This window comes from Leucopleurus acutus (assembly GCF_964270905.1).
Source record: "Leucopleurus acutus genome assembly, chromosome: 14".
Lineage (NCBI taxonomy): Eukaryota > Metazoa > Chordata > Mammalia > Artiodactyla > Delphinidae > Leucopleurus > Leucopleurus acutus.
Window position 1 is genome coordinate 72512520 of NC_139156.1, and position 14357 is coordinate 72526876.

Here is a 14357-nt window from a genome sequence, read left to right on the forward strand (position 1 = left end):
AAGGGTACATGCATGTTCGTGAAGTGGCTTGAGCAGAGACTTCAGCATAGAATTGGGGCAGAGTTTGACAGAGTCCAAGCTTTAGTTTATTGAAGTCACGAGGGTCAGAAAAGGTCAGTATCATTCCGTCCCCCACCTGGGTGGGGACCTTTGTCCCTGCCGAACTCAAAGATAGGTATCAGATTATATATCCCTTGAGGAGGAACTAAGACTCTGTTTTATTGCTCAGCTTTTGTTTCCGGGCTGCTTTTCCTTTGTCTCTGCATTCCCTCACTTCCTTTAAGATCGTTAATTACTGAGACCTGTTCAAGGGCAAGCACTGTGGCTAGGCTTTGATCACAGGTTGGCTTAGGCCCAAAATGGCTTCCCTTATGTCAAGAAAGCCATGCCTGGTTCTCTTTCTCCAGGGACCCCCTACCCTACCTGCTTCCACCGTAAAGATGTTTCCAAAAGTTTTCTCTTCCTGTGGCCTGCCTCTAGCGCCTAGAGATGATCAAGTGTCCTTGGCATTCATTTAACTCAGTTTAGTTTTTGGACACCTACTAAGTGCCGGCTGTATGCTTGAGATGTCCTTTGAGGAGTAAGGCAGGGCATCCAAAGCTCAAGGAGACTTTGTGAAGGAGCTCAGAGGCTGCTAGGAGACGGGTGAGAAAGCAGTGACCACAGCATGGTTGAAGGAAGATGGAACCCATTTAGGGTTCACACAGGAACACAGACCCTGCAGAGTAGGAGGGAGAGAATTTAATCCCGGGAGTTGGTTATCCCGATGATAGAGTCGCTGAGAATACAACTCACCGGGAGGTGCGGTGAGACAGGCCAGGGGTTTGGAGCGGCAGGACAGCACTCCCATACCTCCTCCTCCAGAGGGCAAAGGGTAGAGGTGGTGTTATCAGAGCCCAGGGCAGGGGTCACTCAGGGAGAGGGCTGGAACCATGGGGGCCTTGAGACAGGAATGCTGCCCAAGGTGGAGAGGAGAGGGGAGAAACACCCCCAACCCTCCCTCCTTCCACCCTTCCAGCCTCCGGCCTGTGCTTTTCATTGGCTGAATCGGCTTGAAGATCTCCGATTCCAGGGAACAGGGAGATGCAGCCTGCAGAGGTTGCCCCTCCCCCGCTGAGCAGGAGAAGGGCAGTCAGTGCAGAGCTCTTGCGCCAGACACGCCCAGGACTGGCTCGGGCAGAAAGGAAAATGGCATGAGTGGCATCGGCCTGGGTGGTCGCTGAACGCTTCACAGATGGCAGAATGTTGGAGGACTTGTAGGTTTTCATGGCGAAGGGCATTCCAGGGGGGAGGACCTGCAGGGACCGAAGCACAGCAACCGGAAACAGCAGCCTTCGCCTGCAGCATCGCAGGGGGCTCCAAATGGCTGAATTGGTACCTGCGGTCTTGTTGTGTCCCTCTTTCTTCTGCATCAGAAGCCCCTTTCCCAGAGTGCTTTCTCGTGTCCGTGTTCTCATTTATGGCTGAAGTGAGTTTTCCCACGGGGAAGGCCGAGTGGGGAGCTCTGCACCTTGCTGCCTCCTTCACAGAGCACATGTCCTCTCACAGCAGCTGGGGTGCCTCGCCAGCCCAGAAAGCAGTTTATGGCCGATGCCAGTTACACATGGTGCCTGGGACCCTTCCCGCCCCAGGGCTCTGATGAGGATGCTGATGCCTTGGGACGAGACAGAGCTGCTCACATTAGTGACTCTTCGTGGCTTGTCTCCTAGCCTCGAACGTCTGGCACTCGATCATGCTGTTAGAATCCATTTCTCACTTTCCCCTGCTGTGAAATCTGTTTTTATGATGATGGAGGATTTTGTTTAAACTTTTTTTATGATGGAAGTTTTCAAGCGTGCACAAAAGTAGAGTGAATGTACAAACCGCTTAGCTTCACCAGTGATCAACAGATGGTCAGTCTTGAAGTGGTTTCACCCAGAAATGGTTCAGTTTGCATCTCTGATAAGGATTTTATAACCACCATACCATTATCACGTTTGAAAAAAATAGTAGTATTTACTGTAGTAAATTTGTGTTTGAAAGGTAAACAGCAAAGGCTTTTCTGGAATTAAATGTGTTATCCTTGCGCCCCCTCTGCTTTAATGCTTTACCCCTGTGCCCTGAGGCACAGATGGAAATCTCTTCCTCACCAACGTGCTGACCGAAGGCTCTGGGACCTTTTACCTGCTGCCCTGTTTCTTGGTACGAGCCCCAGAAGAATCCCAGTCATGCTAGATCTGTCTGTCCTCAGGAAAGTATGCGGACTGGCTTCCCAGCCCCCATGGCACACAGCGGTCTGAGTCTCAGGTCACCACCTTGTGCATGTAGGGCAAGAATCATGGCGTCTGCAGCTCTGCTGCAAGGAAATCTCCTTTGCAGTCTTCCCTGGAAGCCGGGAAGTGTCTGCTGAGCACCCTGGAGGAATCATGCCATAGCAAGGTGGGCAGGCATCTAGAAAGTCTGGCGCAATGTTGTGTGTGAAGCCACGCAGGGCTCGACGGCAGCAGCCAGGAAGCTACGGGCAGTGTGTGCAGACGGATGGCTTCTGGACAGGTAGAAAATGAGCATCTTGGCGCAGAATCTCCAGCTGTGAAATCTGCAGCTTGTGCAGCATCCACAGAATGGTTTCAACCCACCTATTTCACTGGAAATCTCACAGCAAGTCTGTGGGGGAGGTAGTGGGAACCTCACCTGGGAAACAAAGGATCTGGGGCTCAGGTGAAACGCTCAGGGAGGAGTGCCGGTAAATGGGACAGTGGGCTTGCAAGGTAATGACCCAACTCCCAGGCCAGGATGCTTTACACTTGGCTAGCTCTTCAGCAGAAAAGGAAAAAAAGGGATCTGGTCCTTCCACACTTAGAAACAAGGGGCACTGACTGTAGCTTTGACGGTAATGCATGAAGGAGAGTGAGGCGACAGGTAGCAAGTGTCCTTTTACCAGAATTTATCCAGATACTTGCCAGACCTCTGCCAGGTGGGGCCACTCCACGAGGGTAATGAAGCCTCATGGGGTTGGGGCAGGACGGCCAGGCCTTTGACTTCTGTGAGTCTAGGAAGAGAAATGGTGGGCGGTTCACCTGTTGAAATGACCTCCGAGGGACGGTGCGGATTATTTGACTTTGCTCTCGTTTGCCTGTGTCAGCTAGTGTTTGAAATGGGCCGCTGGCTCGGGGGCTTGGGTACTTGGGCCTTTTGTTACTTCTGGAGCCGTTGCTCTTTGTGGGAATAATTTGACCTCTGTAGGCCATAGCCTTTCACTTTTCACTGTGTGGTTCCCAGACTTTGCTCTCCATCTGAATCCCATGGAGAACTTCAGAAGTCATGATACCTGGTGTCACGTCCTTCAAATTCTGGGGACAGGAGCCAGGCATTAATTTTTTTTTTTTTAAAGGTTCCTAGGTAATACATTTTTGAGTACATATTAATCTCACCTGAGGCTAGAGAAAAACTACTGCCCCTTTAAACTGTTCTTTTGTGGTTTTTTTCCCATTAGTTATTTTTCCCCAGCTTTATTGAGGTATAGGTGACATAAAACATTGTGTAGGTTGGAGGTGTTGATTTGATAGACTCGTAATTGCAAAGTGATTAACTACTGCAGCATCAGCTCACCACCTGCATTGCGTCAGTCATGTAATTACCTAAAATGTTCTTTTATTTTTTAATTGCATTTTCTGCATAGCAGAGGCAGCTCATGACGTGCTTTCTCCTTCCCTTTCACACAGAAGGTGGTGTAAATGCTTCTCTGTTCTGTGCCTCTCCCACTTAATTATATTTTGGAGATTTTTTGGTAACTGCTGATTGCTTCCTCATTCTTTTTTACTGTTGCATAGTGGCCCATTGTATGGCTGGGTGTTACAGTTGGGCATCTCATTTGTTTTCAGTCTCTGGTCTCACAAACAAGGTTACCGTAACCTTGAACATGGATAATTTTGTCTGTGGGTGAGTATATCGAAGAGGATACATTGCATTTGTTAACGCTTACCTAGCGCATATTACGTACTGGCTATCCCTTTAAACCATTTCCTTCTATTGGCTCAATCCTCACATTAGTCTGTGAGGTAGCCAGTATTATTACCTCTGTTTCACAGATGAGGAAACTGAGGCTTAGAGAGGCTTGGGTGATTTGCCCAAAGTCAACACCCCAGAGAGTGGCAGAGCCAGAATTCACAGCTAGGCAGGCTGATGCCAGAGGAGTCCCTTCACTCTGAGATATACTACCTTTCTGGGTAAATTCTCAGACATGTCATTGTGGGGTCAGATGCCCTATGCATGTGTAATCTGAATAGATGTTACCAAATTGCCCTGGACAGGGCTTGTACTGATTTATTGACGCTTCCACGTGCAGGATGTGAGAGAGAGAGTGTGTGGCCTCCTACCACGTTTTTATCAAACTTGGATTTTGCCAGTCTGGTAAGATAAAAAATGTCAAGTTGATGTAGTCTCTTTGCATTTCTCTCAAGGGCATGGGTAAGCGTCTTTTCATATGTGTGTGAGAGCATTTGGATTTCCTTTTCTGTCAATGCCTAGTTCATAGTCTTTCGCATTTGTCTTTTGGGACGTTGGTCTTTCTCTTACCCATTTTTCTCAGTACTCTCCATATTACAGAGAATTGCCCTTTTTTCTAATTTTGAGCTGCAAAAACATTTCCCACTTGTCATTTATCTTTTGACTTGGCTTTAGTGTTTTTTTGTTTTTAAAGCCACAGTGAAATTTCTTTATGCTTTTTTTTTTCTTTTTTTTTTTTTTGCGGTACGCGGGCCTCTCACTGTTGTGGCCTCTCCCGTTGCGGAGCACAGGCTCCGGACGCGCAGGCTCAGCGGCCGTGGCTCACAGGCCCAGCTGCTCTGCGGCATGTGGGATCTTCCCGGACCGGGGCACGAACCCGTGTCCCCTGCATCGGCAGGCGGACTCTCAACCACTGCGCCACCAGGGAAGCCCTCTTTATGCTTTCTTTTTTTTTTTTTTTTCTTTATGCTTTCTTAATGCCGTTTATGATCTGCAGGAATTACTGTTATGATAAAACTGGGTATTTACACTTTTGAAAAAAATGTAGGACAGACTTCTGTTGCAGTTTTGTTTCAATGGTAAACAATGCATTTAAGAGAGATTCAGAAGAAATCATAGACGTAAAGATGCTAGATACTCTTTGAAGTTGCATTAAACTTCTTGAATTCATAGCTGAATAATAGAGGCACATCTCCTGGTGTCTTTCCCCCTCATATTTCTCTGCAGTATCACTTTATAATTTCATATAAGATCTTGAATTAGGATAAATCCCCTCCTGTGAGGAACTGATCAATTCCTGAATTATGTGCATTTTGGATATTATTACTGTAGCCTTTTCCGCTCTGCAGAACCTTCTTAAATGACCTTCCATTTAATTGGCATTATTTCTCTCTCCTGGTCAGTTTCAGACTGTTTATCTGGTGGTTTTATTTTACTCTGCAGTATTTTCCATTTCCCCTGCTTAAAGAAAGGTTTGAAGCTCTGGACGTTAAATTTAATTATCTTCCATATTGACCAATTAGCCAGTCATCTTTGTTCATCTCACAAATATTTCTGAGGATATTGTGTGAGCAGCTGCTGTGCTAGGGTTTAGGGGACAGTCCCTGCGTCTTGGAGCTTATATTCTAAGGGGGGGACGGGAGGGGTAGGAGGGAATAGACATCAGACAACTGATTTCAAGTTACATTGTGATAGATGCTTTGAAAGATACGCATGTGGTTCTCAGAGGATATGATGGGGGAACTGAACTAGTCTGGGGCAGCCCGGGAGATGCTCCCCAGAGACGCCATGTAGGCTGCCATCATCTGAAAGATGAGTAAAAGTTAGCTACGCAGAGGATTGGTACAACACGTTCTGGGCCAAGATAACAGGCCATGCAAAAATCCTGAAAGCAACAGAAGCATGGCAAGTTTGAGGAACTGAAAGATGTGGTCAGAGTACGATCTGGATGTGGCCTGAGGAAGGATCTGGAAGTAGGTGGGGCCAGTTTTGACAGGGGTGGTAGTCTCTCTTCTGATGCTACCGAGTATTCCTTTGCATAAACCTTGAACCCTTAGTGAATCTGTAAGATGTCCATTTGAAGGGAAGAGACCTACTCGTTAGCCTTGTCTCTGGCTGTCTTCAAATTTCTGAGCTGAGAATATCTTAAATGTTGCTTATTGCTAGTCTGATGTTCACTTTTACAGAGTACAGACTAGGGAAATCAAATGACACGAGTCCACGCTTTTAGCCAGTGTCAGAACTTGAACCTTGGTCTCCCGGTTTGTAGACGGTGTTCTTTGTACTCTGCACTTCCTCTTCCCTCAGAGAATATGTGTTCTAAAAATGGAAGTGTCTTTTGATGTGTAGTTTTTCCCTGATTTGTATGAGAACTCGTACGAAGGTATAAAAATTAAATCATTTAAGAATTTTGTCGAGTAACATTTATTAAAAACACCACACAGGGAATTCTCTAGCGGTCCAGTGGTTAGGACGCAGCACTTTGACTGCTGAGGGCCTGGGTTTTGCTTCCTGGTCGGGGAAATAAGATCCCACAAGCCGCATGGCACGGCCATAAAAACGAAAACAAAAACAAAACAGAACAACCCCCCACACACACCATACAAAAGGGAAGAGAATGCCTTCTAGAAGGTGGGATCTGCTGAGACCACTTCCGTGCCTCTAATGCTACAGCTTCTGTACACCCTTTAGTACCTAGAGCATCTAATTCAAGGAGCAATGCTGGCGTATATGTCTTTTAAATTAGGAATAGGTGTTTATTCCAGTGTCTGTGCCAATCTAGAACATTCTTCAGAAGAATAAATTTGGCCGGCAAAAGTGGCATTTAAATCCATCTCTTTTTAGTTTTTCTTTAGGATGTGTTTTTGCCAATAGTCTTCCTGTTTCAAAACCCATATGTGGCAAAAAGATTTACTGCTTGTTAAGCAAACCTCCACTTGGCTGGAGGATTGAAGAAGGAATAAAGATGGGAGGACTGTTGATATATAGTAAATGTGTCCAAAAATGGGTTTCTCCCTTCCTCGCCCTTGGTTCACACTTTATTGTGTGCCCATTTGAAGTTGAAAGATGAGTAGCCAGCTCTGGGCTTTCTTTGTACAAGGGAAGAAAAAAAGGGAAGTGGTAGAGGGTATGTCCTCTCTACATCTGTTAGAGTCTTAGATCCTTAGGTGAGGGAGGGCTCTTCCTTGTGCTCAGTGGGATTTCTTGGCGTCTTACTAATGTGTTGAGGAGTCCTGCAACCTGTATCTGAGTGAGTCAGAGCCTCGAGACCTTCCCTTATTGGAGCCTGTACATTGCTGTGCTGTGGTTCTCTCTCTAATGTCTCAGGTACACATTTCAGATCTTGGCTGCTTATGTGAGCGATGGAAAGGAAACCTGGTGAAAAGGTGGATTCAGTGGTATTACCAATGAGGTGGCCCAGAGGGGAGGTTGAAGTGAGTGGGGAGGAACAGTTCATCTTAGGGTCCTAGATAGGCAGGGGACAGATGTAGGAAGGTTCCCTCCTGCCTGGATCAGCTGCCTGGGGAGGTGAGTGGAGAAGAATCAGGTTATTTAGGGGGTGGTCTGGTCGGCAGAGGGCACCAGGAACCTGAACAGGGCTCGCTCAGCAAGGTGGTAAGGTAGAGAGCTCCTCTTCTGTGTTTTCTGCCCAAGGTTGTCACATCTCTGCTTACTGGTGGGTTTCAGTCTATAGATGAAGACAGTCAGGAAAATTCTACTGGCATTTTCCCATTCTGTATTCCGTGTTCTTTCTTAACCCCCTTTCCATCATTAAATATTATTAACTGTTCCTGTTTTGTCCCCAGCGCTGAACCCTCTACTGCTATTTACTTTGCGGACATCATCTGAGACTCTTCTTTCACAGATAAAAAATGCATAGACTCCATGTTAAAACTGAAAAAGCAAATAGTTTTATATTTTTAGGAAAGGTGGTTTTAAAAAATCACGTAATTGGTGCCTTTGGAATTCAAGGCACACAAATACGAAAGTTAAGTCTCTCTTGTCCTGGACCCTGGTTTGTCCTCATAGCCATAACCGCTGTCACTAGTTTCTTTCTTACGCAGTTTCTTAAGGGTTTTTTCTGGATATGTTTTACGCAGATGCACGTGTGGGCCTCTGTTGTCCCCCTTAAAACATACACAGAAATGGGAGCTCATTGTACATGCTGTTCTGGCTCTTGCTCTTTTCACTTAGCCGCGTATGTCATGAGTTCATTCCTGTCGGGCCTAGAGCTGTCTCATTGTATAAAGGGCCCCCTATAAAGTATTCCATGAAATGGGATTCCGTGAAATGGGAGCTCTCTATTTTTGTAACTCTCTATTAATTGTTTCCAGTCTTTTGCTTTTTACAGACAAAGCCAAAGTAAACATTCGTTTTTTCTTTTTGACACCTGCAGCAACTATTTATTTATTTATTTGGCCGCACTGCACAGCTTGTGGGATCTTAGTTCCCCAACGAGGGATTAAACCCGGGTCCACAGCAGTGAAAGCCCTAGTCTTAACCACTGGACCACCAGGAAATTCCCTACAGTAAACATTCTTTAAAAAAATTTTTAGCATAAATCTTAGTGATAGTTGGTGAATATTATCTATGGGATAAATATCTAAGAGTGGAATTACGGGTTTCAAAGTATATGTGTTCTTAATGTTCTTGTTTATATTCACTTGGGCAGTATTGAGTCATGTGTTTTGTTTTTTTTTTTTGCGGTATGCGGGCCTCTCACTGCTGTGGCCTCTCCCGTTGCGGAGAACAGGCTCCAGACGCGCAGGCTCAGCAGCCATGGCTCACGGGCCCAGCCGCTCCGAGGCATGTGGGATCTTCCCGGACCGTGGCACGAACCCGTGTCCCCTGCATCGGCAGGCGGACTCTCAACCACTGCGCCACCAGGGAAGCCCTTGAGTCATGTTTTGCTTTTTGTCATCTCTCTCTGCACTTGTAATCCTTTCTTCTTTTTACTCTCTTGTCTGTTTCGGCCTTTTCTTTATCCCTTAGGTGGAAATATCTTTTATTCTTTATCGAGTTTTGGAGGGATTGGTTTTCCTTTGAAATAAGTGCCATGTTGTTTACCCTCCTCCCTGCCCCTGAACTTAGTCAACTTTCTTAGCTTTGAAAACTCCTTTTGTCTGCATATTGATAACTTAGAAGCCAGTGAGAGAGCAAAGATACATCGCTTTTATGACCAAACTCTCCTTTTACTAAGAATCTGAATTGGTAGATGTTGGGAGTTCAAAACTGTTTTTGGAGTACCATTAAGATGTGTCACTAGCATGGCCCACTCCCTCAGGTGACAGAAGGAGGTGATGGTCTTTGTAAGACGCTAGGAAGTGTTAAGAAATTTGTTCGGAGTTTGGGGCTCTCCGTTGAGGGTTTTGAACTCTGACAACAAGACATCAAACTTTACCTGGCGTGCACTGTGTACAGAGTTCAGTTTCGTAAAACAGGTTCTATCCTGATCTCCATCAGTTCACTAACATGATAGGAATCTTAGCCCCATGTTCTCAAAGATATTTTAGGGCGTTTTAGAGTAAAGTGGATTTCCTCATTAAGTACATAATCAATTGAATTCACTCCAATTTATGTAAGTTGAACTGATAAAAGGAACACAAGCTTTTAATATTATGGTTCAGTTGGACAGGATATATAATTTGAGCCACGTTGCAATAAAACTTACTAATTAGTTAGTGATAGTTTTCCTGTCATTGACTCCTGCTTATTACATGGGTTCCGTTGTTAGAATAGGAAAGTGCAAAGAGAAGGAAAAGGACGGCCTGGATTTCTAAATACAGAGCTGCGCCAGGTGGTGGCTCCCATGAAAGGTACTAGCACAGCTTCTGGTGTCACTTGTGACAGCTGGGTCATTGGCTACCTCTGAGTGTGTCTTAGTTTTTGAACCTTTCATCCTTTGCAAGGTGTTGATGCCATCCTCTCACTTGGAAGTCACAAAAGGGCGCGTTCATTTCCCTTCCCAGTTTCCGGTCCTCCAACTTCACTGTCGTGTTTCCTTCATCGGTAAACTTTAGTCTTTTGCAGAACTGATGTGTTTTGCAGAACTGGAGAGACACATGGTGTTTGAACTCAAAGGATCCTGAAGGCATCGCTAGTACAGAGAAATGGAGAGAGAAAGAACGCCGTGGGCAGCGAACCCAGCTGATACTGACTTGAGATGACCCTTCAGAATCCCTGTTACTCACTGTACTTTGGGGGTAACAGTATATCCCTTTTTTTTTCCTACTGAGTTAAATATTTTTTTCACTTAAAATGTAGACAGATCAGGGAATTGATTCCCTGGTGGTCCAGTGGTTAAGACCTGGTGCTTTCACTGCTGTGCGCCCAGGTTCAGTCTCTGGTCGGGGAGCTAAGATGCCGCAAGCTGTGTGGCGCAGTATGGCCAAAAAAAAAAAAAAAGAATGTAAACAGATCAGTACAGCGAAGACCCTTGTACTCCTCACCTGAACTCACCAATTTGAACGTCATTCGATTCCATCACATACATCTCTCCCTCCCTCTCTCTGTCTCTGTCTCCCTTTGCCCAACCCTCTGAAAGTCAGTTTCAAGTATCAGGCCACTTCATTCCTAAGTACTCAGTGTGCATCTCCCAGGAGCGGGACATGAGAGTGAGAATATTTTTGAGGCTGCCATCCACCCTATCACACGGTGTCCCCATTATGGGGACTCACAGAAGAAATTGTTTTCTTAGGTCTTAATACCAAGGAAAGCTCCTCAGCTTTTGGGCAACACAAACTGCTAGGCTGCTAGGACACTCAGAACTAGATTTTCAAAATGCATAGGACCTGTTGATTAGCATCTCTGTAACTTTTAGCTTTATTGGGCTATTAGCCTTTTTTTCCCCCTGTGGCCATTCATACGTCTTTCCCTTTTAAAATCTTATATATTTATGCAGAGAACCCCCATGAACTTGAGAATGAATTGATGTATAAAAATTAACTCGGGAATTCCCTGGCGGTCCAGTGGTTATGACTCAGCGCTTTCACTGCCGAGGACGCGGGTTCAATCCCTGGTTGGGGAACTAAGATCCTGCAAGCCACGCAGTGAGGCGCCCCCAAAATCAACTCAAAGTGAATCTGAAATTGCAGTGTGCCCTCAGCTGACCCTTCAGAGAGGAACAGGTCATCATTATTCAGCCCCCTCATGTTCCTTCTGGGTCATCAGGACAAAGCAGGTGGAATTTCCCCCACCTAAAGTCCCACGACTTCCTTTTTTCTTTTGAATATACTGCCTCGATGCTCATCTTAAGGGCCTTCTCATCTTAAGTCTTACAGGACGTGTCACACTCCGCGCACGCCCGCCTCTCAGAGAAATCCCCAGGTCTCACGGTCTCTCGGGGAGAGCTCTGCCCACTCAGACCTTGGGTGACATCGGTACCATCGGCCCCTGACACTGGTGGGAAGTGAGCACCCTTTTGATGGCTACATCTGTGAGAACAAAGCGGAGACAGTGGGAAGGGTCTGGATTGAATGGTACAGACAGTGCTGTGGGGTTTTGAGAAAGGATGGGTATTACCTGAATTAGTAGAGGACGTGGAGGTGGTCAGAGGGCACCAGTGGCTGGAGGAGCCTGGTGAGACCTGCTGAACAGGTCGGGGGAGGAGGAGATAAAGGGAGTGCGGGTGGGGTCAGACGTCAGTCTGCTCTGTGCTGTCTCCTCCGATCCTGCTGGAGATGACCACTCCTCCCCGAGGTGTAGGGAGGGGACCCTGGGTGGAGACTGGATGTCCGGATATCCAGTTGGTGGAATCACCATGTTCTGAGCACTGGGCACCAGGCTGTGTACGAGTGTTATCTCATGTAGCCCACAGAGGAACCCTGTGTAGTTTAAGCAGTTCTCATTTACCGATGGAAAAGGTTAGGCTCAGAGTTTTAAGAAACTGGCCTTAAATGTGGACCTGTGTTACCTCCAGATTCTCAGTTAACTGGAGGCTGCTCTGTGCCATGCTGCTACTTCATCCCCTCCCCCTCCCCTTTTAAAAAATATATTCATTTATCTGGCTGTGCCGGGTCTTAGTTGCAGCAAGTGGGATCTTCGTTGCAGCATGAGGGATCTTTTTCAGTTGTGACATGCAGACTTCTTAGTTGCGGCATGTGGACTGTTAGTTGTGGCATGCAGGATCTAGTTCCCCGACCAGGGAACGAACGCAGGCCCCCTGCATTGGGAGTCTTAACCACCGGACCACCAGGGAAGTCCCCCCCCGCCTATTTTTTAAACTTATTTTGAAGTATAACTTAAATAATTTACACATATGCTAAACATATGGCTGGATGAATTTTCGCAGATTAAAGGCACTTATATAACTTGCACCTGATGAAGATACAGGAGAAACACCCTGGGCTCTGCTTTCCTCCCTTCAGTCATCACTCTGAGAGTTACCACTGGCCTGAGTTTGAACTCTATCTAACTGGAATCTTATAGTATATATTCTTTAGTATTTGACTTTCTCCCAACATTATGTCTGTGAAGATTCATCCACGTTGTTGCTCTCTTCCTTTTTGACATTGGGTCTTGGGACTTAGAGTATCTAGAAAAACCATTTATACTCCAGGGCTACAAAATTCCCTTAGTATACAGTTAGAATTTTCAAAACTTGTAAATTTGGGAAATGTAGTCAATTAGGTGTCATCACAGTTTGCTGTCCTTTGAACTTTAGAAGAAAAAGCTTTCTGGATCTTCAGGGTCCTTGGTGTAAAGAATTCCCTGTATATTCAGGGAAATGCCTTTTGGTATTTTTAAAAGAACGAAGTAAAACTCTTGATGCATTCAGGTTCTCCGTCAGAGACATTTTCTCTTACAGAGGGCATGTACTTTTATGCAATAGCTAGGATCCTGAAAAGTTTGTTTGTAAATGCAATAAAATTTGTTTTTATCAAACAGTAAGCATATGTGGGATCTTCATGGGAGAAGACATTAGAAATCTGCAAAGTGAAGGTTGTGCCCTTTTACAAAAGACCACCAGGGACACACCTGTCACTGAACAAACTGAGTATATTCCTCACTGCAGTGAAAAACACTGGCTGGAGTAAGAGTGCGTAGAAGGCATATCTACTCTAGGGTTTGGGCTTGGGTTGGCTCATCTTGGGAGGGTCTGCAAAAGCACAGGTTCCTTCTAGATTGGGTGTTTCCAAAAAGCGGGGACAGTTCTCTGATTGGGTATCTCAATAAATCTTATCTAGAGCGAGGGCAGGGTAGAGTCAGATGAAAGCTGTAACTGGTTAATTGGTAAAGAAGCAGCAGTCACTCAATTTAGCCGAGAGAGGGGATGTTAGGTATTTTGTGGGTTTCACAGGGATCTTGTTTTGTCTCATTTTGTCGTGGTCTCAGAGTGACCTTGTTTGACGTGGATGTTCTGTGAGATCGTTTATGTCCTACGGGAGAACGTCACGGCTTAGCTGTGTCACGTCGGTTGGTAATGTTGAGCTTTAGCTGTGAGCCTCGGATCAGCTCCTGGGTATCAGGGGCTGCTGCTGTTTGTTTTGTTTTGTTTTTCCTTTCTTTCTCAAGGAAAACTTCCAGGCTTTTGTTTCCCATAAATCTACACTTTATGAGTGTTCTTAAAATAGGATTGACCTTTAGTAGATACCTATGCCTTAAGATACTAAATAAGAATTCCAAACAGAAAGTATATTTAGAACATGACCCTTTAGATCCTTGTTTCCAGGCTTAAGTGACTGGGTTGCCCTGTGTGTACCGGTTTTTAGTGGTTTTAGGTGATCCTTGTGAAGTCACGTGGGCCTTTGGCAATTGCTCATTCACACCAGACCCTTCTCCCCTTACCTGTTGAGTGAGGGTAATTATAACAGCGACCTCAATTTTTTTAATATATATTTATTTATTTTTGTCCGTGTTGGGTCTTCATTGCTACGCATGGGCTTTCTCTAGTTGTGGCGAGCGGGGGCTACTCTTCGTTGCAGTGTGCGAGCTTCTCATTGCGGTGGCTTTTCTTGTTAAGGAGCGCGGGCTCTAGGCGCGCAGGCTTCAGTAGTTGTGGCCTGCGGGCTCCAGAGCGCAGGCTCAGTAGCTGTGGCGCATGGGCTCAGCTGCTCCGCGGCGTGTGGGAATCTTCCTGGACCAGGGCTTGAACCCATGTCCCCTGCATTGGCAGGCGGATTCTTAACCACTGCGCCCCCAGGGAAGACCAGTGACCCAGATTTTTTTTTTTTTTTTTTTTTTTTTTTTTTGCGGTACGCGGGCCTCTCACTGTTGTGGCCTCTCCCGTTGCGGAGCACAGGCTCCAGATGCGCAGGCTCAGCGGCCATGGCTCATGGGCGCAGTCGCTCCGCGGCATGTGGGATCTTCCCGGACCGGGGCACGAACCCGCATCCCCTGCATCGGCAGGCGGACTCTCAACCACTGTGCCACCA

General features: G+C 46.1%; 1 protein-coding gene across 1 annotated transcript in view; it reads left to right on the forward strand.

Annotated features, from left to right (window-relative positions):
* CCDC6 (coiled-coil domain containing 6) overlaps window positions 1–14357 on the forward strand; it is a 114858-nt gene that overhangs the window by 14754 nt on the left and 85747 nt on the right. The window lies entirely within an intron of this gene.